At 37.2% G+C, this 25,788-nt stretch overlaps 1 long non-coding RNA gene across 3 annotated transcripts; it reads right to left on the bottom strand.

Annotated features, from left to right (window-relative positions):
* Positions 1–315: 315 nt before the first annotated feature.
* Positions 316–2,642, bottom strand: LOC111065135. Of its 3 annotated transcripts, XR_002606963.2 has the most exons (4): positions 1,756–2,642; positions 1,321–1,697; positions 684–792; positions 316–627 (listed from the first exon to the last, which is right to left on the bottom strand). It is a non-coding gene; the product is annotated as an uncharacterized LOC111065135 (long non-coding RNA). The 3 variants fall into 3 exon arrangements; XR_002606961.2 differs by having other exon boundaries at positions 1,321–2,642; XR_002606962.2 differs by having other exon boundaries at positions 684–753; positions 1,321–2,642.
* Positions 2,643–25,788: the final 23,146 nt, after the last annotated feature.

Below are 25,788 nucleotides of genomic sequence, written 5' to 3'. Positions count from 1 at the left end.
CTTGATCTAGTACTCACTTCTCTCGCATATCGAACAGACCCTGCATCTTCAATCGACATCGCTTTTACCCCATATTTCGCCTACTCATAACAAATAAATTGTACACATATAAACTTGAAAGTTTGAATGGCAAAACTCGTTGGTACTTGAACACTCTTCAAAATTTATAAAGAAAGACTCTTCCATCCACAAAGTTATTGAGTTAGTCCACTCTTTAGTCATATATTCTTGCCATATCTAAGTTACAGGAAAACTTTATTATAAATAACTAAAAGAGCATCTCTTATCTGTTAAAAAATCATGTCAACGTATTGAGAAAAAGCTTTATTCGATGGAGCATACACCTTATGTCAACTCTTCTTTTGCACATTTTTCTTTCTTTTTTCTTTTTCAGCTCACACGCTGTTTGCCTGTTCTCTGTGTGTGTCTTTCTTCTTTTCACATAGTTTTCCTCCAGAGACGTTTTTGTTTGGCTCTGTTTACTTTGGTAATAGTTTGTGGCATTCCTGCTGGTGCCATTGCCCCTTTTCTCTTCTTCCTCCTGTGACTTTGTTCTCTGGCGTCCAATTCAATAAAAATAGAGTACGTGTTGCTTGGGTTAATCGATGTTGGCTTCCCCTGTTTGACCTACAAAAAAGTTTTCATCAGGGACATGGAAAATTTCTTTGTTTTGTCTTTCTTACACATATGTATGGGAATGGGAATATTTGCTCCCAAAGAGATACAATCAGGCAACTCCCATAGTTTTTGCATCTGCGTAATTAGGGTTATGGCAACAGAAAATAGATTCGACTAAATTAATGGAAGGGGAGGCAGGACAACGTTGAAAATTAACGAGAAGGTTGTCTGCTATGGTCCAATATGGGAGGATGTTAGCATGGGCTGTATCCTCGTTATGTTGTAACAGGATTAAAATGGTGTCGGTGTCGTATATTGTTAGCCCTGCTGGAACATTCTTTACTTTTCTTAAGAAAAAGCAAACATAAACATGTCAGGCTATAGTTTTTCCTCGGAAACCTGCTCTCCTTACTCGATTTTCTTCCCTTTTTCTAATCCAAACAAGACAAAGTGGCAGAGCAAACAGAAAAGGCAGCAAGAAAATATGTAAGGAAATGTGATAAGATGCTGATGCATTTTCTACGAAGCACTTGACAATTACACGGCACACAGAATTCCGTGTTAATTACCTTTCAGTAACTACATCTCAAATGAAATGTAAATTTAAAGACAAAGTCCCATTCTGATAGCTGCTTTATTATTTTTACAGACGAAAAGTATGCAATTTTTAAGCATCTCTATCACGTAACAGAAAGCACTCACCGCAGTATGTCGCTATTTTCTGCTCAGTTAGGTCCACATTACAGAAGCGAAGATATTTTCAGAGGAGGCGGCCCTCTTATTGTAAAAAAAATGGCAGCAGGTAGGATCGACATTGGGGTTTTGTGTACGCAACGATTAAAATCCTGTTGTTTTATTTTTTCCTGTTTATCACAATGTCAATCATCTCCCTCCTGCTGAGCCCTCGTATCCATTGTTGTTCATTGTTCAGAAAATAAATTGCAAATTTTTTATTCGTGTTGTGTTTATTAATTTTGATTTTTGTTTGCGTTGTCGAAAAATAATGGGTTTGTTATATATTTTTTTCCTTGTGACAGCTGTGACAGACACCACACATCAATGGCTTTTGAAATATTTCTCTATAAACCTCATGGCATTACCATGTTTTATGGTGGCTTTGACTTCACTTTGACGTACCGTTTTTGTAGGTAAAATCGATTAAGGCGTTAGCTACCACCCTGAGGAGCAGAAGGACCAGGGAGTGGGCCGCGACCTGGTTGGGTTCACTACTCCAAGTGCCATTAGCCGTTAGAGCCATGCAGTTTGTGTTTGTAGTATCCCCTTGACCAGCTTATCATTATTTTCATTTTAGTAGGTCCAATTATTGAGGTAACTTCGTCCCATTGTAATGTATGTAAATGAATAATGTGTTGTTTTTTGTTGAGAATAAAAATAAATCTTTAAAGGGAATTTATACAACTAACTAGCTCAAATCATTTACTTCTCTATTCTGAAATACAACATAGCCTACATAGACAATGTTTTTATAAAGGAGTGCATAAATAAGATTTGCGGAACAATATGCTGGAGAACATACCCAAGGAACAAAAGGACCGAAAAGAAACGAGAATTCCCTAGAAGCTGTTGAGTCATGAAAAACTTTTTGGCATGTATGTATGGCATGGATAATTTGCTTGTAACAAACGAGAATGGAATGTGTTTCTAATGCATTTAAATGCATTTTTTAATGCATTCCGATACAATTATTCCGCTAAATAATTTAGATTCGCCCATTAGTCCGTGCGGTTTAGTCTGCATTGGTTTGCTATATAAACTCTAGCTGTTTCCTAAGTCTCATTGTATTCAAACAAAATGAAGGTCTTCGCATTTGTACTCGCTGCTCTCCTCGTGTCGTCGGCTAGTGCCTACAGGGGCGCTTTCTCAGCCTACACGGACATCAACGGCAAAAAGTAATATACTTTATGTTCTATATATACAAGTAGTATATCGAAACAGCACTGATATTAAAAATGTCAGTTAAAACCAAAGTTGTATGAATTTGATTAAATAAATTGAATTGTCTACAATTAGTTCTACAACTTTTTTTTATAGGTTTTTATCAAAAAAAGAATACAAAAAATATACCTATACAGATTATAGGTCATTGTTCTTTGCAGACGAAAGAGATTGAACTGTGAATGCATACAAGTGCACGCCTATCTTTTATAACAAATCGAAGTCAATGGCCATTGAGACGGGAGCCATTTACCAGCTCCTCAATAAGCCATTCAGAACAGCAAAAGGAGGAGCACCCAGAGAAGGACTCTTCTTGGGAGGAAGCTAAGCTGCTTTGCATATAGGTCAAGGAGCTGGTTAAATGTGCTAAGCAGCTTTCAGCTTTACAAAAATCGTTCTTAAACGCAGTCTGGGCTTTTTTTTTTTTTCGACATTCTTTTTGAGTGGCCCTTGGCTCCGATTCTCTGGACGAAAAAGATTATTTTCTTAAATTTGGATTATAATTAAGATGGATGCTGTGTTAATGGAAGATTCAAATCAAATGCGGTGGCTCTTACTTTTTGGCATCTTCATTGCTGGTGGAAACTGATGCGATTAAGTTGAACATGAGGCTAAATCGAAGCAGTTTTTTATTAAATAGGAAAATTTAGGAACACTTTAAATGAGGTAATTGTGTCACGAAGCCTGTATTCCAAATGATTAGGCAATCATTTTTGGTGTGAATATTTCTGTAGCTATCAACCCGGCATTATCATATATGCTAAGTAAAATAAAAAGTTTATGCATAGGCACGAGGGAGTTTGGTTAATATTTGAACGCGAAAATTCCATTTGCAACAAGAGAAGGCACCGCAGAGAACTCATGATATTATGTGTTTATTATACTCCCACAATAAGCGGAAGCGTGACACAACTTTGTAGTAAAGTTTCCGCATAGCAAGAAACTTTACTTAATGGATGGATGAATGCGGTAAAAATTGTCGCAATACGAAATGGGTGAGAAAGCTGCATCCCTTGCATGACGCAGATCTAAAACTTTATGTGGTACGCAAGCGATTAAGTAAGCTAAAAAATCTAAAAATCTAAAAAGCCACTTGAAAAAACTTTTTTTTTAATTTTTCAAGCGTTAAAAAATGAATACTTTACTTGCAGTTTAATTTATGGAAATCCGAAATGAGTACCTTCAAGTTCAGTCCATATCTGAGATACAAAAATTTAACTCCTTCACACACATTTTTTTGATGCTTTTAGCGGCAAAATTACCAACTCGGTTATTCTATACGAATAATGTGTGTACGAAATTCTCTTTGAATAATTTATGAAGCCAGTCGGCCGCTGGAAAATAAATGCTGAAACCCAACCCTAAAGGGGAATCATCAAATGATAATAAGGGAATAATTTGCTTGGGGAATTTGTGTGTGATTTTCATCGCATTGAGCCTCACTCATTTAGGCAATTAGCCATAACCATTGAGTGAATTAATGGTCGGCATGCGGACTGTGGGGCAGAATCATCAAACATGCATTCGTCATGTGGAAAATTGGTATAATCCATCGTTCCCTATGGTGCAGTCAACAGATTTGTTGGGCTCCTGCCGGTTGAACGTTTTGTATGCATGCTCGTACTCATATAATGTGATTTAAATGGTAATTTTCTGCTTTAATTTATTGCAACTGGTGTTTGTGTTCGTAATTTGGACAGTTGCTTTTTTGATCGATATTAATTGTGGCTTATTGTCAAATTTGTGAAGGCATGTTGCTGTTGGTCGATAACCCATTAACATTGTGCAGAGCCTAAACATAAAAGAACGAGTAGCTGGGTTCAGTCTCTTGTAGAGATATTTTATTTTATGGTTTTCCTTTTGGAAATCGCTTTTGGAAACTGGCTGACAAATTGTAAGCAGCCCACAGCAGGCCGCCAGCGAGATACCTATTCTGTCGTTAATGGGGAAAAGTATTAACCTCCTTTCTGAAGTACTACTTGAGCATGCTGCGAACAGGCATCAGCCATAAATACGCTGATGTTGCTCTGGCGGGGCCTGTGTGTTGCCATCCTAATTACATTTTAATGTCTCGATATTTGGAAGATTTTATTCGTAACGATAATATTGTTTCACTGACGATGATGATATGTTGGGTCTAAGTTCGAGTACACAGAGGAATTTCTGCCACAGCTTAAAACAAGTTAGAGCTTTAGAAACCAAAAATTTGTCCTAGAAGTATTTTCTGAAATTATTCCATTCAATTCATTCTTACATTTCCAGCGTCAACTTAGAACTAAAAGATCATTAGCTGAGCAATGGAATTGGGCTCTAACTGAATTAATTTTGCTTCATTGGCCAACTGTCTGCTTAATAGATCAGATTTTGGGAGCTTACTTCTCTTTAAATAGAAAAACACACAATTAAATTCAAGTAGGTACTTGGTTTTCCTGTACTGTGTAAAGCCAAACAAATATTTGAGCTCTGTAGCGTACAGGCTCAATTTTGGTTTGTTATCACATCAGCAAATTGATTACACGCTCGGGTGGCCTTGTGACATTTTGCACTCAGTCTCTAAGGCCTTTACCACTCCCAATGCTCCCCTTGTTTGTCTGACAATCTGACATTGCCCGCAGCAACATTGTCTGGGGCTTGGGGGAGGAGTGTCAGTTGTACAAATGTTTGCCATTAGATACTGCGGGCTGTGTGTTCATTTGCTTGCCTGACTTAGACAGCCCCCCAACAGAACAACAATAACATCGAGATCCAACATAGTATTCTCGTATGTATTTATATATCTCAGTCCAGTTTTGAGGTGTATCCAACACATCTGGCACTAAAGTTCAGGGACAGTGAAACGGAACTTGCCATAATTGCAAGAATATTTAAAATATTGCACATACACAGTCCTGACTGAATGGAAAGTCAACAGTAAACTTTTTCAATTGGCTTTGGGCACAAATCGATTGAAAATTTTAAATTTATATGTTAAAATAACGACTGTAAAAAGTATTGCTGTTTTACTTTTACTTTTGCTATCCCTTAAAGAAGTAAGTATACACAGCAAAGAATAACCCGAATTCTGAATTTTTGCCAGCTCAGTCGTTGCGAAATGGGACACTGAAGAGTCCCTTCGATTTGTTTGTTTGTGCACCATTTTGCAACAGTTTTTTATGACCAGGCTTTGGCAAAGCAAAGCAATATATACAGACAACAGGGCAGACCGTCGAGCAACGGACCCACTCAACTGGGTTATTCAAACAGGAGACGCTGACAGCAACCGAAAGGCTCGAGGGAAAACAACAGCAGCCACTAGTGGGATCTGGAAAGTGGGACAGCCCGAGCGTGGAATTTAAAGACTTTCGTTTCAACATTAAAGACGTCTTCCCAGCCATGTTACAAATTACGAGGAGTTTTGTGATGTATGATAAATAAACACGATCAATGTCAGCCAATAAAACGGTAGAGATAATATTTGCAGAAGCCAGAAATCAAATTGAATTGCTCTATTCCTCCATATATTTGTTTGATTTATTGATGCGGTACCATGAACCCGAGTCACAACGTGTTTTTTCGGGTAGAAAGCAATCTCTCTAACCATCCCATCCATACAAAGCAAAACTTTTTCCGACTTAATTGAAATTTTTAAAATAAATTTTACCTTTTTCCACTTTTATTGTACGAATACGTTCTCAAAAATACACAACTCCCTCTGAAAAAATGAAATTTCGCTCTTCTTTACTCTTCCTTTGAACGACTTGCCATCTTCCTGTTGGGGGAAGTGAAATTTCTATTGTTCGATTTATATAATTCTGTGGTTTTTTTTAATGTTCAGCATCCTGTCCGTGGAGCTGTCGACGTTTATGACAGAGCAGAAAATGGGCTAATAAAACAGACTGCCAACGAAGCCGTGAACAATTTTCCCCATCATCCAACAGCAAAACAATTACAGGCTCCTGACATTGCCAGTTTCTGAATGTCAGGATATAAAGTTATGCCTGAGCAAACTTACTTATTATTAAGTATATTGAAATATTATCTCTATTTAAATATGCCAATTTTAATTAATATTTTCTTTAATATTAAGTTGGCTTTTATTAGGCAAAACCTTTGAGTCGAAATAGGTAATCATTCCTGAAATTATTTACTTAGGAAACTTAAAGGTCATTCTTTGGTGATTACGATTGATTTATTATGGGCTCAGCTCAATGTTTGACAATGATAATCTGCACATCCAGTGAATGATTAATCACATAGACCCTTGATATTATCAGCTAAATCGCTTTCAATTTCTTTACATTCGCTTTGCTGACAAGGGATGGTTCACCCAGAGTCAAAGTCAAGGCCAAAACAGGGCAGACGGGCACATTTTTGGACTTGGGCAAGGCAGGGTTTTTTTTGTCATTATGCCTTAATGGCCCGTAACACTGACTCCACAGAGCATCTATTAATCGATACGGAATTGAATTTCAATTTGTGTCAAATAATGTATGACTAAATTGTATATTCAGCAGCAGCAGCAGTTCAGAACACAGAACACAATATTTATTTATTTTAAATTATCTATGCATGAGTAATTTTAATGTTTTTTTAAACAATTTTGTTTAATATTTCAAACTAGTATTAATCTGTGCAAGTTCCTGCTGTGTCAATAACTTATTTCACTCACAACGCAACCAATAAAACTAAGAACAGAGAAGGAAGAAAACACTTTTTAACTAACCAAAGAACCAATTAGTTTCATGTGCTCCTTAAATATGTGGACTATCTCGGAATTTTCAGTGGCAGCGTCAAAATTTTAACTGAGTCTGCATCGGAAGTTCCTACCATAGGAGTGTGTGCGGTAGGGAATTAAAATTCCACAAGGAACTTTTGAAAATGATGTCTAAGTACATAAGCAGATGTTTGAGGCACAGATTAGAAGGCCGACACCAAATGTGATTGCGGCTTTTTCGTCAGAGGTGATGAGCCTGATGTGTGGCTGTTAAAACAAAGTTTGCCTCTTATCACCTGAGAGAGACACAACGGAGGAACCACAGACTGCGGGCTGCCTCTTTACTGCCTCTTTCCTGCTGGTTTCATTTTCATTGTGAAAATATTAAAGCGTTGTGGAAATCCTTTACGCACGTTTCCAGGAAGCTTATCCGACAAGTGTTGTTAAGAGATTAGAGTGCTCGATCCTTTGGGGAGGAGTTGGCTCATCGCATTAAGTCTATCGTATCACGAACGCTTTGGAATTAGCGAAATGCTCAGGGATTATTCCGTTGAATTGTAGTGCAGCTCTCCTCAAAGAATAATGGGAGAAAAGTAAGTGATACTTATATGGTATATGTAAGGTTGAGATATTTTTTGTGGTTGGCTTTCGCAAGCAACTTCTAGAATCTTCTAAATTATTATAAAGATATTACCATTAAACAATTTGTATTTCTTTGCTTTCAGTTAGGAACTATCATTCGATACATAGCTATGGCCCTTGGTTTAAGCCTCAGGCACCATTGGCGTGTTAATTTTGTTTTCATTTTCACGGCTTTTCCTGCGCAGACTCCGACTCCGTTAGCAGAGCTGCCTCTGCAACAGTCTCTGCCTCAGCTGTAAGGTCTGAAATTCTCAGTCGTTAGCCCGATGAGACTTCAGTCATTATAATGCTTTCATGAGCAACGCAACGGAGAGGCACGGTACGGTAAAGAACATTACGCCATGTGGATGAACTACGTAAGGGATTGCGTAGCGCGACACGTGTCAGTAAAATAAAATATATAATTAGGAATAAATAAAAATACAAGTAACCAGTGCGAAAAATTAGCAGGGAAGCAAAATTAAATCAACGGAGACTAAATAAAGAAATTTTATTCCATATGTTGTCCTCCCCAGTCGCCTTACTTTGTTTAAATACTTTATATATTACTTTCTATGTATATTTAAGTTAATAAACTCATGCACAATCATTCTTACATATATACTATGTAGCGATTCATTGACACCCATACAAACAGCGGACCCCTTAGCGTGTTTTATTTTTACCGACCTCTTTACTGTCCAAGGAGCGAGACGCTAAAGGCCTTTCACCCACAATTACTCGCGTGTGCTATGATATAGCCTAGAGTCAACCCGCATCGCAGTTAATATAGTAGAAATAACCTATGCAGAGGAATATTTAAATGAAAATCACAAAGTAAAACGAATTCGACTCCAATAAAATTTTAATTTTTTCTGTATTTATCCATTAACTTAATTAGGATGTGAATTACTATTTAAATCTCAATTAGGGTTACAGTTAAGTGAATTACTTAATCAAAAAGTGTGTAAAGTTGCAATTATCATAACGATCGAAGAGAAACAGCTGTCAATTATAGGATGGAATTGGACTAAAAGGAACGGGTAAAGTGAGTATTCATATGTGAGCATATATATTGATAAAGAAACATTAATTTAAGCAGTTGTGGATCTAAAACTTAAACTTACCCAACCTAATGAAAAAGTTACAGAAGCTTAAAGCCATCTTCCTATCAGTGTAAAGTCATCGCATTCCATTCCGCCTTGGCCGAATATTTAATGATCTGGCAATTCAACAAGGAACTTTGTATACCTTTCGCAATGTAAATTGTGTTGCATATAAAAGGAAAGAGAATGAAAGCAGCAGACATAACAATAAAATGGCAATAAACACAAGAAAAAAACAATATTGAAACAAAAAGTAAAAGTAAAAACAATAGAACCTGTAACCTGGCAACATTGTGTTACCAGAAAAATGGTGAGGGAGCCACGTAAATACCATAATAATATGTTAAAGGCCGTTGAAGAGGGGAGCAGGAAGGACAAAACCAACCAAAAAAAATCCCCCCTGTAGAATCTAAATGGAGAGCTAAAAGAACCCAAAGCACTCGCAGCAGTGCAACAGGACATTTAGTTTGGGCTGCTGCCATATTACGTATACGCAGTGTGGACGAAAATTACCAACAGTCACGTAGTAAAGCGAACTCCAAGTTTTAGTACACACGCGTGACCCAAAAGTATTCATGTGGGAGGGAGCCATCATAATAATTGTTGGGGGCATTTTGCCGACAAAGAATGACCAGAGTCCCGCCCCGTCCATTTCGACAGTGGACAGGAATAATTACACATACATTTGGCTGTCAGAAAAAGGCAATTTTCTGAAATGTTGAACTGGAATGACAGCCAGACAACATTTGGCACATTTTGTGTATTTTGATGGTCCCAGACCATGCCTACGCTCTCCAGAACAGCGTTTTTTTGCTGTCAGTTGTCTTTTAATTTTCGGAAAAACACAGAGCTCTTGTTTTTATTTAGAGTTAAATTTCCGTATGATTAAATTAGCATTTGGAAAATAATAATAAAAATAAAGCTAAAAGAACAAAATAATATTATCGCTCATTCTTTAATGGGGCATGTATTTATAGAACACGTCCACATGTCACTACCCCACATTTCATCTTCATTTTACTTAACAAACCGCAGAATCTGTCATTCGTGACATTCCCACTGATAGTTGAGTGCGCTGAAAGCCTTGAATAGATGGTGACAATCTCAGTAACATTTTCTGTAACAAAGAAATACCTTTGCCTGTCATCATCATCAACAGCGACAACAGAGCCAGACAAGGGTGTGTCAAGGAAAAGCGCTGACTTTCACAACAGTTGCTATTCCATGCTGCCTGTTTAAATGTGCTTCATAATGATGATGTTCCTTGCTTATGGCTTAGCGGGAAGATTCTGACAGTGAAACGACTAATGATCTTTTGATATCCAACTCAAGGAAACACAACGGAATGCATGAACTCTTTGTAGCTCAGTATTTCTATCGTTTCATCAGTCTGATATTTTTGTTCTTTAGATTGCTTAATTTATTGGTCTGTCCGACTGCGTGAGAACTGAGAATCACTAAATAAAAAACCACAAAAAACCGTTACATAATATATTAAATTTGGAAGCTTTAAGTTTTCCACTTTTGTTTTGAAATTTTAAATATTTTTTTTAGTTTGATCAAAACAACAACAAAAAATGGGTTTGTTGTTTTGGTTTTCCCTTGGTTATCCTGTGCATTGGAGTGTATCTTCATCTATGTGTACAGAAAGTAAATTAGAATTTCGACTTTCTCATTCTTTTTAACTCACATTAGCCATGCATGAGACAACGACGTCAGCGGCTTGTATTGTCGTTGGGCACACTGGTCGTATGCACATCAAACGTGAAATTTGCATATGATGAAAATGCTCCTCCGTAGGCTATCATATTCCTTCAACTATGAATTATTCAGCGAGTCCTGCTCACATACTCATATGCTCTCTCTGGTTTCCTGGAATGATATTTTAAATATGTATTAAAATTGGTCTTAATATTTATATATGTAAGCTGAGATACAACGAAGCACATTTAAACTATTTGTATACCCTTCCCAATTTTGAATTTAAGTCGAAACCACACATAATATTTATTTTGCTTACCTATACTTATTTTTCTGCTAAATTTAAAGTTGGACAAGAAAAAGAAAATTGAAAGTGAGCCTTAGGATTTTCTTTTTGTATATTTTTCTATGCCAGCCACGTCCAAGCTTCAACACTTTTACAAATAATGGAAACCAAAACAAACCCACTCCATGGACTGGACCATGTCCAGCCTCATGCCTTCCTTCCGAGTTCATTGTCTGTAAATATCTTGCTGTATGTGTGAGCCATTACTCAATCTTGGATGCTTGACCCCTCCTTAGGCACATCTTGTAATATATGAGCGGACATCTGGCAGGGGAATGGCAGCTGCTGGACTGTGTCTGGCGGGGTAGAAACTATCTGGCACATTGCCATTATTAATGATGCACTTGACATGGTCCGCATGGAAGATAGAGCAACAGAATGAAATATGGCACTTCATATGCTTCATATGGAACTTGTTTGTCATACCATTCCGACATTTCCACTCTAATTGTTGAACTGTGTATGTGATCTTTTGCTGATTAGGTAGATAAAAAGCATATAATTATGTTAAACAGTCTAAATTTGGCTTTGCAGTCGAACACTTACCTTGAGACCCTGTCGTCACATCACCTCAACTCAATTTTCTCGACTTTTCCCCTCTTGTACTTTTTTGTTTGACTTTTTTGTGGGATATATTTCCATATTCTGATGTCAGTATTGGGTCACGCGGAATATATAAAATTTCCGAGGCCGTTTAATATGACAGATGGCTCAAGCCCTATCACGTGCCACAAAGTACTCTGCTCTGAGTCCTACTACATATCTTCCACACTTCCGTTTAACCGCCTATTTACTGCTCAGTGGCAAAGAAAAGATGAGTAAAACGTGGAAACTACGTACACGCATTCATGTGTTTGCTGTTCTGCCAATGCCCCCACCCCATCTTTGTCACTCTGCCTGATGCGCTCTTTTGCCGCGTAATTGTGCGTGCCAGGGAGCACAATGAGGGACAGACTAGACCAGTTTGCAGCCAGCTACTCCGCACCCTTTTTTCCAGTGCCACCAAACCTAAGAACTGAATTGGCCAATGGCTTCTATGTCGGCTGAAACGAATAGAGGTAATTGAGTGTAAGGAGAGAGTAGCATGAACTGGCGCATCTGACTGTCTGAGTTTTCCTTCTGTTTGCTCATCGTTGACCCACTTTCGATTGAATGATATCGATTCTCACGCAATCAGATACAACAAGTGAGCTCCAAATGAGGACGAATGTCCCCTTCTATTGGGTATTGTATAATATATAATCATTGCCTATTCTGATGCCCCGGCTTCTTTCAGTCCTACAAATGAATCAGAATCAGAAATAATTACAGCATTTAAGCTGAAATTAAAGTCAATTGGTAGACATTTTCTAACGGGCTTATTTTATCCGAAAACTGGTCATTAATTTCATTTGACCATAAATGAATTGTGGAATAGTTACACGAGCGGCGGATACTAGAAAAACGCTCTTTAAAAACATTATACCACCCACTATGACAAGTGCTTTCACAGAATTCTCAATGAGGTCTCCTCGGAGCTCGATACTTATCCATTTTGCAGCTTATGCTTTTTTTTTTTTTCTTTCTGTTTGCTCTCTATTGTGGCAGTTTTCGCATTTTCATTTCTGGTCTGGACGTTGTTGAATTTTGAGACTAACCTCGTCAACTTTTTCCAACCAGCTGCGCTATCTGAAATTTTGTATTACAATTTCAGACTTCGTTGTTTCTCTTGTGTGTTTTTTGTTATGTGTTATGTCCTTTCAGAATTTTTTTTTCTGCAAAGTTTTGCTTTATTTTGCTTTTAGTTTTACAACTGACTCTCGGCTTATATAAAACTACTTAACGGTCAGCTCTGGAGCTTATTTTCTGTATGCTGGCTTGGTTCACTTTCCTAATTCCACTCGACCTATATTGTATATTTTAAAATTTCTTTATCAAACCAATACACACAACTTCACCTTTGCTTAGCTCGAGTTCATCGTCCGTATAGGAGTATGGTAAGTGCATTAACAGGACTGAGACTTTCCATGTTCTGCCATTTTCTTTTCATTATTTGCAGGGACAAGCAATGAAGAGGTTTTAAATTGCCAGCATTAATAAGGTTACAAATGCACATTATGAAGACATTTTCACCATTCTGATAGAGCCTTTGACATTAATTTTTTCCGGTCTCTCCGTTTTGCTTATCCTTTGAAGTGATTTGGATGAAAAAAGTAAATAAAAAATGTTTCCAGAAAATCTGTTTTTTTTTATGTTTATGTTTATTTTGATTTTTCCTAGTGCTACAAGTAAAACTTATTTTTAATGCACTAGTCACAGAAGAGTTATAGTTACAATTACAATATTTACTCTTATTTCTAAACAATATTTGACATACATCAAGATTAATTTATTTCATCTATTTTGTATTTAATATTTAATATAATATTTAATATACTTTAATTTAAACTCAATTTTTCATTTTTTCATTTTTATTCTTATTTTAGGTTTTTATATATATATTTTTTTTTTTTTTTTTAGTTTTATGTGTTATGATTGTAGGTGTGTTTTTAAATTTTTCCTAAATTGCGTTGGGTTGCTCAATGACTTTACATGATGGGGAAGCTGGTTCCATATGCGAATTGCATTTATAAAATATTGCCGTTCTGAATTCAATGTTTTGTATCGAATGCTCTTTATGTTGTTGGTTCGCGCAGAGTTAGCGAAATTAAGTTTCTGGTAAAGGTATGCTGGTTCTTTAGTGAAAACTATTTGATGTAAGAAAATTAGTGTTTTATAGTCCATCCATTTCAAAAAGTCAAGTTCAAATATCGTAGAAGCTATGTCTGATATTTTATTTATTTATGATGTTTTATTTTTAAATTTTTAAAAGCACTGCACTCTATTGGCAACAAAAACTGCACTTTAATGGCAATTTCTTTTAAGGCAGCCAGCCATGTACGTGCCCGAAATAAACCCAATTTCCTAACTGCCATCACATTTTCCAATCTGTTCCGCTGCAACTTGAGTTTCTCTGTCGACGGCATTTTAATCAAACTTTTCCAACTACCAGGAACCAAAACAAAAAGAGAGAACGGAAGTTTTCTTTTAGTGTGGTCGCAGACTTTCTGCCACAGAATTCAATGTGGGTTAAATATTGAGTAGTCTGCTTTAAACTCGTTTAAGTACTTTTGATTTTTGTGGGATATCCAAAAAAGTATTTTCGTTTTTTTTTTTTGGCTTATTGTTGCTTCTTTATATGTGCATGAGATTGGGTTGTCTGAGAGGGATCTAAACAGAATGAGGGGTCAGGAAACTTGAACATAAACAAATTCCTTTATAGGGGAACTAAGAAGATATTGAGGACCCCCTTCAGCATATATTCTCCTTGGACACCTCTCACTTTTAATTTTTCGTTAAATTAGCCGCTAGACTGTTTTTGCTTTGGTTTGTTTTTGCATATATTTCTCATTGACATCTTCTATGGGTCATCCGAAGGAAAATAGTTGAGAATAGTTTTCGTTGTAAAACGAAAAATTTATTTGGTACTTTGGCTCTTATGCCGTACAAAAATTTTTTGAAAATAAGATACTTGAAGTATTGGTAGCTTATGATTAGATCATCACTAATAATAATAGACTCCGCACATATTCTTAGAGAGTCGCGTGTCTTTCCCCGATGCCATGAATCTTCTTCCTCGCGTGTCCCGCTCTGAAATTGCATGCGCTCTTGATCGCGTGTTTCCTTCCTCTAGTGGGGTAATTTCAATTTGCTAATCACTCACTATTCTCTTTCGTGTCATTATTATTTTTCATGTGGCACAATAGATATTTTTACTGTTGTGCCTTCTCTTGTAGAGTGCATTTCACTGCTATATATTTTCGCTGAAGTAAAAAGTATGTAAAGAACCACTTTTAAAACTGAAAAGGAATATTTTTTCTGTCGACATTGACTGCAGCTGCAACTGAAAGGGCCAATGAAGAAAGCATTTCAACATTGCCAGAGAGTTTACAACTTCTAAGAGTTGCCGGTTGCATACTGAAGTGCATTCTGCAAAGTGGAAAAACTATGAAAAATTGTTTGCAAGCCCCACCGCTTGACTAGTGAAAATGAATAGAAATATGCACTAGAGAAAATGGAAGAGTAGAAGATAAAGTGTAGAAAATACTCGTATCATGAGAAATGAGCTGTTGATGATGGCTTTAAGTTCTTTTAGTTCTCAAGTTATTTTTTTAAACAGAGCAGGAAAAATAAGGAGCATCCAGAGTAGGAAAATTTTGGGAGACAGATAAAAATGAGATAAATGACTAAAGATTATATGGCCATGCATAACTAAAGTTCAATGTACTTGCAAGTACATCCCATGGATGGCTACATAAGGGAAATCATGATCTACAAACATCGCTTAATACCGTTTGTAAATATTTACACACTTAATTGATTCAATTTGCATTTTAAGTAGTTTTTGGCCGTAACGCCCATCATGGGCGCAGAATTTGATTAAGTTAAACGACAACAAATTTTTAATGAAATCACTCAACAAACTAGACTTTTGTTCTTTGGTTCTGGTATTGATTGATATGCAAATTTAAACGCATCATCATTCTGAAACTGAAAATCTTTAATGCAATTCGCATTTTTTCATCCGCACGAAATTTCCTCAGTGCTGCAGTTCAGAAAATTCAATTCTATAATCAATTTTATAGTGGTCGGTCATATATGAATGCATGTATGTATTTACATACATTTTAGTGTGCACAGTGCGTGAAATTTTGGTTTCCCTTGGGGAGAGAATTCACATTCAAATTAGGGTCGTGGCAACATAAAATTCACTTGAGGTCGTGGGATCTGCAAAATGAGTTAAACTAAAAATTACGAAGAAAACTTAAAACAGATGAATACATATTCCAGAACAATGAACTATGTATTTAAAGTTTAAACATCTGTTGAACAGTAAATATTTTGAAAATATTAAATAGCTATTAGGATAAATAAACATTTGACAATGAAAATGATTGGGATAATACGTAATCGGATAAAATTGATTGATTTATCATTATGAAAAGATAATGCTGCTGGCTTATAAGTGTCAAAGCTGCTAGCATGTGAGTATGTACTCGTCATAAATCATTTCGTGCTTGGGAAAGGGTGGAAGGTATGAAGCTATGAACCCACAGAAGTAGCGCAGTTGTATTTTCCTTCACAAGTTTACTCATAAAGATTCCCCAAATCATAATGATGCCTTCTTACCCAACCAGTGGGGTTGGGAGTCGAAGAGACTTTCTTTTAACAGGGGACCACTAGCCTTTTTTAATTTATTTATTTTAATTGTTTGCTGGAACAGATACAAGTATCTCCTCCCTTTGGTTTTCAATTGTCATAAAAGTAACGATGTGCTAGCTGTTAAAATGGACTTGCCGTCTCGTTGGTTGGTTTCCTGCTTTTCTGATTCGATTGTTGCTGGGCTAAAGCCATGGCGAAGCCCAACAATTAAGTAAGTACTGGCAAAGGAGCATCAGCAGAAGCTCTTCCAAGTACTCATTGATGGCCGCTAACAATGGAAATTGGAAGACTCCTGACGGAATATGAAAAGCGGTGGCCCAGTCTTTTATAAGCTATTTATGGGTGGCAGAACAGACCGAGACCACAATGCTTTATATGGGAAGATGGCAAACAAAATGAACAAAACATTTACTTCATTTGGCCAAAGACTTGGGCGGCATCGACTTCCGTTTCAGCATTGTCTGTTTTCTCTTGGATTCCCTATGGAACAGGACAATGTGTTTGGCAGCTTCATCGTCTTCTTATTGGCTTACTGAAACTGTGCCTTATAGATATGACTTAGCCAGCAGATTCGATGCCGCTGAAACTCCTGTGATTTAATTACATATTTCCCCATTTCTTAAGAGCACATTTTATTACCTAAATGTAAGAGGATTACAGGTTAAGGCTTAGCTGGTTAAGAGTCAATTTCGGGTGAAGAAAGCCTGCCATTCGATTACATCTTCTCCAGCTTTATTTTCAAACGAAATTACATATTATGCATGTAGGTATTAATTGAGTTGTGCCACAGTTCCAAGAAGCTTTGACAGCTGCAGTCATAACGGTCAGTGTTTCAATCCGATTGAAGAGGCAACCCACTCCTGGCCACACTTGAGTCTGTGGAAATGGATAAATAAACATACGACATGTGAGCTTCACTTTACACTACAGAATACCAGTGCACGCGATACGTCAATGCCACAAAATTCAAATTTTGCAGTGTTTCCACGCTACAGACAGGAAAATTTCCGTTTTTTCTTGGTGTTGAATTTGTCTGGCGCGTGCCACAGACATTGATTGTTTTTTTCGAGTATTGTTTTGTTTTACCTTAATTCATCCCAGATTATTTTTACTAGACTTTCATTAAAATTAATTATTTTAGTTTTAGTTATATTTAGAAAATCGAATTTTCTGTAACCAAAACCACAGCGCAGGCACGTGCCAGACGCATTGAATGTTTTTTTCGAGTATTGTTTTGTCTGACCTTTAATTTGGTAATTACTGTTGCTGCCCTTTTCGACAGCTCATGGCCAAAGCCCTCGCCTGGAAACAGTCGTTTTTATAGAGGTTCGTAACCCCGCCATAAAGTTAACCTACTTTGTCTGGCAGGGCGCCATACAGAGCTTTGTGTATTTGCCTTTATGTGGTCATGTCTGCGTGGCGTACATGCAATAACTTTAATTAAATATTAAGTATCAGTATCATATACATTTTCGCAGAGTAATGTAAGAGAGGTAAGGCAGGATAAAATATGGAATTTAATTGAATTTTCCACACAGTGCTCGTTGACTATTTCACTTTGTTCAACAGCAGAAGAATGCTTTAACAAATCATTCCGATCTTATCCATAAACTTAAATGGAATTTAACTCGCTTAAAAATGCCTTACAAAAAATAATTCAACAGATTCTTTCTCTTTTATACAAATTTTACGTTTCTTTTTGTTTTTTATGTCTTAATTTTTTTTGCTGAGTTTTGTATTAGCTTTGGATGAAAATAACTTATCTTTTAGAAGTACCCAAATAATAAAAGTTTGAAGGTGCGGTAAAATTCCAAAAAGTTGAGTCCAGCATGTACTCGTATTTGAAGCGGCTCCGTGTTACGCCTACCATTAGTCAATCCATCTGTAAAGGCTTGAAAAATCCGTGGGTTGGGCACAGGCTTGGCATATTTGGTATGTATTTGGTGTTAAATATCCCCGCGTGTGCCGGCCCGGATGTCAGCCACTGCCACATTGACCTCAGTGGCCACGTTCTGTGTCCGCATCGGGGCATGGCCTGTGGTCATAATTCAACAGTGCGACATGTTGGTGTTTTTCAGGCTCTAAATTCTCACTGGGAACCACAAAGCAATCCAATTAAACTCTCGGTCCACTGCGAGTTACGTGCTAATTGCTTTGCCAAATGTTGGGGCCAATAATGAGAATCCAATTTGAATGAAAACTGAATTTGATTGCAGGTGCAATGTCTATGCTGTGCGGGCAATTTTCAATATCAATTTTGGTATGCGAAAAATTTAGCCGTGACTGTGTAACTATTTTCAGCTATGCAGCTGTTTCAAAAGAAAAGAATATAGCTGCTGCACATGGAAAATCCTTTAAAAAGAAGAAAGTATTCGCTTTGTGAAAATATTTAGCACGGAAATTGCATTTGCAGCACGCGCAGCAACCGCAGAGGACTCGTGATGTTGTGTGATAATTAAATTTCCACAAAAAGCGTGAGTGTAACGAAACTTTTGTAATCAAGTTGCGGATGCAATGCGGCAAGCCAAAGTAATGAATGGTAGCAGGTACGGTAAAGCGGGCAGTGTTTCTGCATGCCTCACCGAATGGCAATCTAATTGATGATTTTTGTACACAATAGAGATTTGTTCTGTACAAAGAACTTTCGTGAGCTGAGAGAAAATTCCATCAGTATCTGAAAATTGTGTTTCAACTTACATGCTGCAGGGACTTGGCTTGATTAAATCCCCAAAAATGTACCTTAACCTTACACTAAAACCATTTATAACAACCAAATTCGAATACCTTTTTCTTTTTTTCCTCCACCTTTTGTTACATTTTCCAACTTACGGAACCACCAGCTGCTTCATTGTGGGACCAAAGTAAATATTTGTGTGCCGTATTTTAAATTGGGGATTTGGGCAGCAGGTTTACGGTTGCCACAACTCACGGACAGCAGCCCAACTTTATTCCAGCTTCATTTAGGGTTTGTCTGCAAAATGCTTTGTTGACTGTACGTTCTTCGGCTTTAATTAATTTTTAGATGAAAATGCAGATTTTTGTTGTTGTTGTTGATATTATTGTTTGCTGACAGGTAGCACGATCTTATATCAAGGAGCAAACCTTTTCCCCTGTTGCCTCACTTAACTCACAAACTTACTAGGAACCTTTTTTAAGAGCCTATGGATTTTATTGAATAAAAAACAGTCAAAAAAGCTTTACATGCAAATACGCCGCTATATACTGAGAATATCAGATGAAATAGGGTGCAAGTGTTGTCTTGAAATATAAATTATTTTTTAGGCTGCAACAGCACCCACCAGAACCCAAAAAAGAGTAGTGGCCTGTTCTGTGATTTTTGAACTAGAACTAATTTGATTTATTTTGTTGACAGTCCAAACCATTTTAAATTTGAGTTAATTAAAATGGAAGAGCTTGTTTACCACTTAAAGCTGCAATAAACGCTATTTTTTATTAAGAAGATTAAACATTACAAATTTATTGAAGAACGGATACTTTTTTTGAAACTTGTATATTAATTTAAAGTACTCGCCATTTTAGCTGATAAATAATACCCCAGGAACGCCTGTTAATTGATTGTTAATTGTTACCACTTAGTCAAAAAAATATATCGTATTGATTGCGTGGATATCCGATAACGTACAACAATGTTGCCCTGTTTAAATCCTCGGAGCGCCAGCGAATGCATGGCCAATCCCATGCCAATTTGAATGTCGATTTCCCGTCCAACTCTTTGCAGAGGAAACAAGCAATTTCCCGATGTGCGGGATGGTGCTTCAATGGACTGCGTTAGTGGCTGTTTGGGATGTTGGCTATTGGTTTTGTTGCTACGCACAATTACGCGGGCAAAAGGCGCATCAAAGAAACGTGGAGACAGACCCGCTCGATGGGGATGAGGGAATTGCAATAGAGGCAAACTGACAATCAGACAAGTGGGACTTTGCCTGATGGACAGACTGATGGACAGGCAGGCACAACCTCCACTGCGTGCACTCCAATTTCCGCTGGGGCATGGGGGCAGTTGAGTACTTTAAGGTCGTGCCAGGAATTTCGGTCGCTGTCAAACGACATTGCTCAAACCCCTTGGCGCACTGCAATCAATGTACATAGTCAAGCAAATGTATTCAATCCTTCGAAACATATTGGATCATGCAACAGTCGATCTCGTCAAATTCGATTTACTTGCATGCGTTATTCCATCACCAAGCTTTTATTTTCACTCTATATACTTATAGGGTCTTTCTCTAAATTGCATTCATTCCGATTTTATTGTAGCTCCTTAACATCTCCTTTATTTTCCTCAAACTTTTAGGGTTATACACTTTGAAGTTTTTTCCATTGCTCTTTGATGGTCGTGGAGCACTTGTGAGAGCTTTTCTTTTCAAAAGTATGCTTTACATTATATTTATAGTTATTAGTTATATTATATTCCTTCTGGAGTACTGCTGTTTCTGTTTCGACCAGTCATCGACCATAAATATGTTGACGTTGCTCTGTAAATGCGTGTGTGCTGGCATACTAATTACATTTTATTGCCGTATCGGTAATCGAATCGACTCCCATAGCACAGTTTTATTCCCGCAAGAAGTTTTTCCAGGGCTTGATTATATGGATAATATAATTTTTTTTTCTTAATGCCAGATATTATTGCAAAAAAAAAGGAAGGTATGATTTTATACAGGTTGAAATTTCCAGGCGGGAAGCATTGTTCCTGACAATGAGAAATTGTTGCTTATATCTTTTCGTCAGAAAAATAACATCATTTGTTTCCGACGCCACCCAGAAGCAGCCAGTCTCGAAAATATTTCTCATATTTTGTTCCATACCTCTGGCAGGCAGCTTGTGTTAAATATGATGATGATTGCGATGGGAGCGAAAGTAGTTTGTTCTATTGTCACCATCCACTTGACATTTTCCGTGCTTGCTTTTACCCCGTCGCGTCGTCGGAGGCGTTTGTCTGTGTCCCTATCAGCACTGACATATGTCACTCCACTCCAGTCCTGAATGACTGGGAAGTAACAGCTCGTTTTTCGCTTGAGCATTCATTTTTTCACACGTCGAGCCTTAAAAGGAGCGGTGACACTCGTATGTAGTTGTGGTCATGACACGAGTGTGAAATATTCTTCACATACTCGTACCAAGATCCGCCCTTCTGGTTATGAATTGAAAAATTTGTAAAACTTTCTGAATACAATTGCTTGCATATAATTTAGTCATGATGGTTATGTGTAACTCCATGCTGTGTAACCAAGCTTCCCGTGCAGCTGATGCGTTATGAGGGACACCATAGTTGTCGTATTTGATGGGAATAATGAAATGTGCATAAAGGCACAGAACGAACAGAAAGAAATAATTAAAAGCATAATAAAGTACAAAAGAAGGCCACAAGGCAAAAGGCAGGCAACATTAGCATACATGAATCGACAATGAGAGGGACTGCGGCAGGAAGAGAACCTGGTTGGTGGAGACCCTCCATGAGGCCAAGGCAGTTTCAAATTCCTGGCGTTTGTATGCTCCACATTACGTGTACGCAGTGTGCACACAGACAAATTACCAACAGTCACGTATTCAACCCTCATTTCTTTGTGTGCAGTTATATATGTGTCTGTGTGTGTGCTGCATGTATGTAATAAAAGCCATTTTAATAATTGTTGGAGCATTTCTCTGGTACTGAAGTCCTCCCTCTTTGGATTCGGTCAGCTGGAATACGGGTATTGCCTCAGTCAGTGGTAATAAAAAGAGTGCTTTTCATAAAGTTTTGAAACATGAATTTTCTTCCATCGGACCGGAATGATATGGAAAATTCAACAGTTGCATGTGAAAATAAATGAATAAATTTCCATTTTATTTGCATATTTGGAAGAGCTTGAGATCAGTTTGTTAAGTTTCGTAGCAAGGACTAAAGAAATGACATAGGAACATCTAAAAGAAAGACATTGGTATTATCTGTTTGTTCTTAGTCTTATATATGTATTTATATATATATAACATAACGTTACATATGTACATATCACTACAACATTCCAGAAACTATTTCATTTATTTAATATCAATAAAAAATCGTATACAAATTGTATGAATACTTACGCTAATTAATGCGCCTATAATGCGCGATGAATCCTTTGTGTGCGGTAGAAAATTAACATTTCACAATTTAAAATTTTGAAAATAATGTCTGAGCGCATAAGTAGGTGTTTAATGCCCAGATTAGGGAGCCGACACCAAATGTTGATGCGGCTTTTTTGTTGGGCGTGTTGAGCCAGATGTGTGGCTGTTAAAACAAAGTTTGTCTCTTGTCACCTGAGAGAGAAGCAACGGAAGAGCGACAGACTGTGGGCTGCCTGTTTCCTGCTGGCTTCACTCTCATGGTTAACATTTTTAAACGTTGTGGAAATCTTTTACACACGGTTCCTGGCAGCTTATGCGAAAAGTGTTGTTCAGAGATTAGAATTGTGAATTCCTTGTGGCTGAGTGGCTTATCTCATTATGTTTATCGCAACACGTACGTCTGATGAAATAAGCGAAATGCTTAAAGAATCGGAGTGAAGCTCTGTTCATATAATTCTGTGGCAAATAAAGCTGATATTTGGAATATTCTAGGTTTCTGACTTTCGACCAAACAGACATTTTTTTTGCCTGTCTGCAGTGCGTCAAATATTTCCCATTTTCAGCAGCAATAAAGCTCATCGCCAACAGGGAGTCTGAAGTGCACAAGTGCACAAAAAGGGCTATGGCAGAGCTCTCTGATAACGTGTTCATATGTCATATGTATTTCTACCACATCATCAACAGAGCTACAAATTAATAAATTACATAAAATTATAAATTTCGTCTGTGGTTGCCAAAGGGAATTTTCATTTCATTTTGTGAAGCCGCGTGACAGGAAGCAAAGGATAAGCTGGCTTTAATAAAAACAGCATTACGCCATGAATGCACAGCATCTGATGATTGGCCTTCTATAAAAGTTACGGCTCCTGCTGCTGCTGCTGCTGGACAGTTATGTGTATACCCCAACCCGGGGGCGACATGTGTTGCATGGCGTTTTGCATAAGCCATCGTTAAAATAAAAACAACAAGATGCTGTTTTTAATCTATGCTGGTCATCGCATCCTGTGTCACATCACCTGTCCAATGCATACACCAAACGATGCTTTACCTTCCTGGAAGTGGCATTTTGCTGACTAGGATTTTTCAGACTTTTAATTGAAAAAAATTTCAAATGCGAAAGCTTTTCAAAATACATAAATAAGGCAGAAATTAAAGATTTTGTATTTGTATTCATTAAGTGAATATTCTGATAAGTTGGAAAATACCAACCAGACAAAGAGATGGTCGAGACCTTTCACTGTTTTTGCAGAGAATCACCAACTATTTTATTGCGTTTAGGGAATGAGCTGGTGGCTTAACTCATATGTAACCAAAAGTTTTACCATAAGGCGCATATAAGCTAACTTCTTCACATGCTCTGGACCGTCTTATATTCATTTATAATTCCAGATGGCTATGGTATAGCATTTTCGCCAGATGTTTCTCTTTTTAATTTGTTATTTTCCTTTAATAATGAAAATGCTGGCGAGATGGGAAGCTTTAATGGCTAGATTTAATGTTATATATGATCCAAAAATGATAAGTAGAAATACGAGTGGCTAATTTATTTAATAGAAGCACTTCCGGCTTATGGCGATCTTTTCCACGCCGCTGCCCAATTTCCGTTAGCTAGAAAATGTTTATAATTTAATGTGTAAGCAATCTGGAAATGCTCTAGATGCAGAAGTGGGCGAGGTAAAAACAAACAGTAATCACTTTAATCATGAACAGATTCAGACAAACTCAGATACATAAAACTCAAACCGATTGTCTGTTCAATCTGTTCGCCAGCACAGAATTCTTTGGGCAAGATGGACAAGATAGGTCTTAATATATACATATATCTTCTAGTAATAAAAAAATTAGAAAAGGTATCATGATTTATGTCGTCTGCACTCAGGAATCGATACAAACCAGATGATTGCGCAACTGGTTTATATATTTTGCTTTAAGATTGTGAATCTTTGGCTGTCTGGCCGTAAAGTAAGTGTCAGAAAATGTCCTCCAGCAATTGTCGTGTTAGCAGTCAATAAGGCGTATCTTCCCAAAAGAAAACGACTTTTGTTATGTCTCATTATGCCAAGAATGGACCCAAGTACAGTGTGGCTGGGACTTTTATTACGTTTCATGATTGTGGCAACATCTGGCAAAGGGCCACCACACAATGTAGCTGTAATTGTGGCGGAAGTGAACGGATGGAAAAGGAAAAATGGATTGGTGCCAGCTGGCAGCGTACAAATAGTTGTAGCCGCAGTTCACCGTCATAACGTCGAACCATTTTAATATTTAAAATATCGTTTAGCATTCGGAAATAGAACAGGACAGGGCCGCAGCTGAATAATTCAGCACTCGAAGTTAATAATAGAAGGGATATGTCTGAAAAATCCGGCTTCGTGTGCTTTGCATATAAATATGCGAAGCTGAAAAGCTTCTTACAGGGATATATTAAAGAGTATTTCAATGTAAGGTGTGAACAGCCTTTTATCCGGACTCTAAATCTGAGGTAAAGGTATGCAAATTAAATTCTGCATAAAAAGCATTGGTAACATGGCAATAAACCGTCGCAAGCTTAAAGAATGAAAATGCTCAACATTTTACGATAAGGTGGAATGGAATATTTAAAGCAAATCTAAGCCTCTTAATTGTACTAAATCGAAGGACCTAAAAGGTCTTTTAATACAAAATTACAAAAGCCAATGCAATCATCAGAAATCTCAACCTGTCACAGTTCAATTATTTATTGAAGGAAACATAATTTCCCCTGTGGTTGACCAGAAAGGTTTTTATATTCAATCTGACACTGATGAATGATGATGATTTCTCACCTGAGAAGCAACAGTCACCGAGCAATGATGTGGAAACACGAGTTTTCCCTTTGATGCCTTGCTGGGTAAATTGGCGATAATTCTGTAAAAGTCACATATCCCCAAAAAGGTGAATGAACGGAGGTGAGCAGCCTTTGACTTCCCACACTTCTACAAAAATTAAATTATTCTTTTATTGCGATTTCATTTTGAGTGGACTCCAAATATTTTTTCTGTTTGAACGGAAATAACATGATACTTGCTTCTGCAATCAATCATCTAAATGTTGTCTATTAAAATGATAAATTGTAGTCGATATACAAAAAGATTTTAAAAACAATAGAAGTGGTAGAGGTGCCATAATTTAATGGAATTGTTCGTATTGCTTGCTTTTAATTAAGAGCATTATACGAGGGCAGCAGGTGTAGCATATTAAAGTTCGTATATACTGCGGAATCAATTTAATTATTGTGCGTAATTCACAAAGAAATTCTATAGCTTTAGAGCGATTATTTTGCTTGTAGCTGTTCGGGTACAGTGAGCCAGCCACATCATATGCATTCTCCACAATGTAAACAGCCAAAGTTAAAAATAGTATAATGAAAGCACAGAAGG

The sequence above is a fragment of the Drosophila obscura genome, unplaced genomic scaffold (assembly GCF_018151105.1).
Source record: "Drosophila obscura isolate BZ-5 IFL unplaced genomic scaffold, ASM1815110v1 contig_4, whole genome shotgun sequence".
Classification (NCBI taxonomy): domain Eukaryota; kingdom Metazoa; phylum Arthropoda; class Insecta; order Diptera; family Drosophilidae; genus Drosophila; species Drosophila obscura.
Note: the sequence above shows the minus strand (reverse complement) of the source record. Positions and strands in the feature narration are given on the sequence as shown.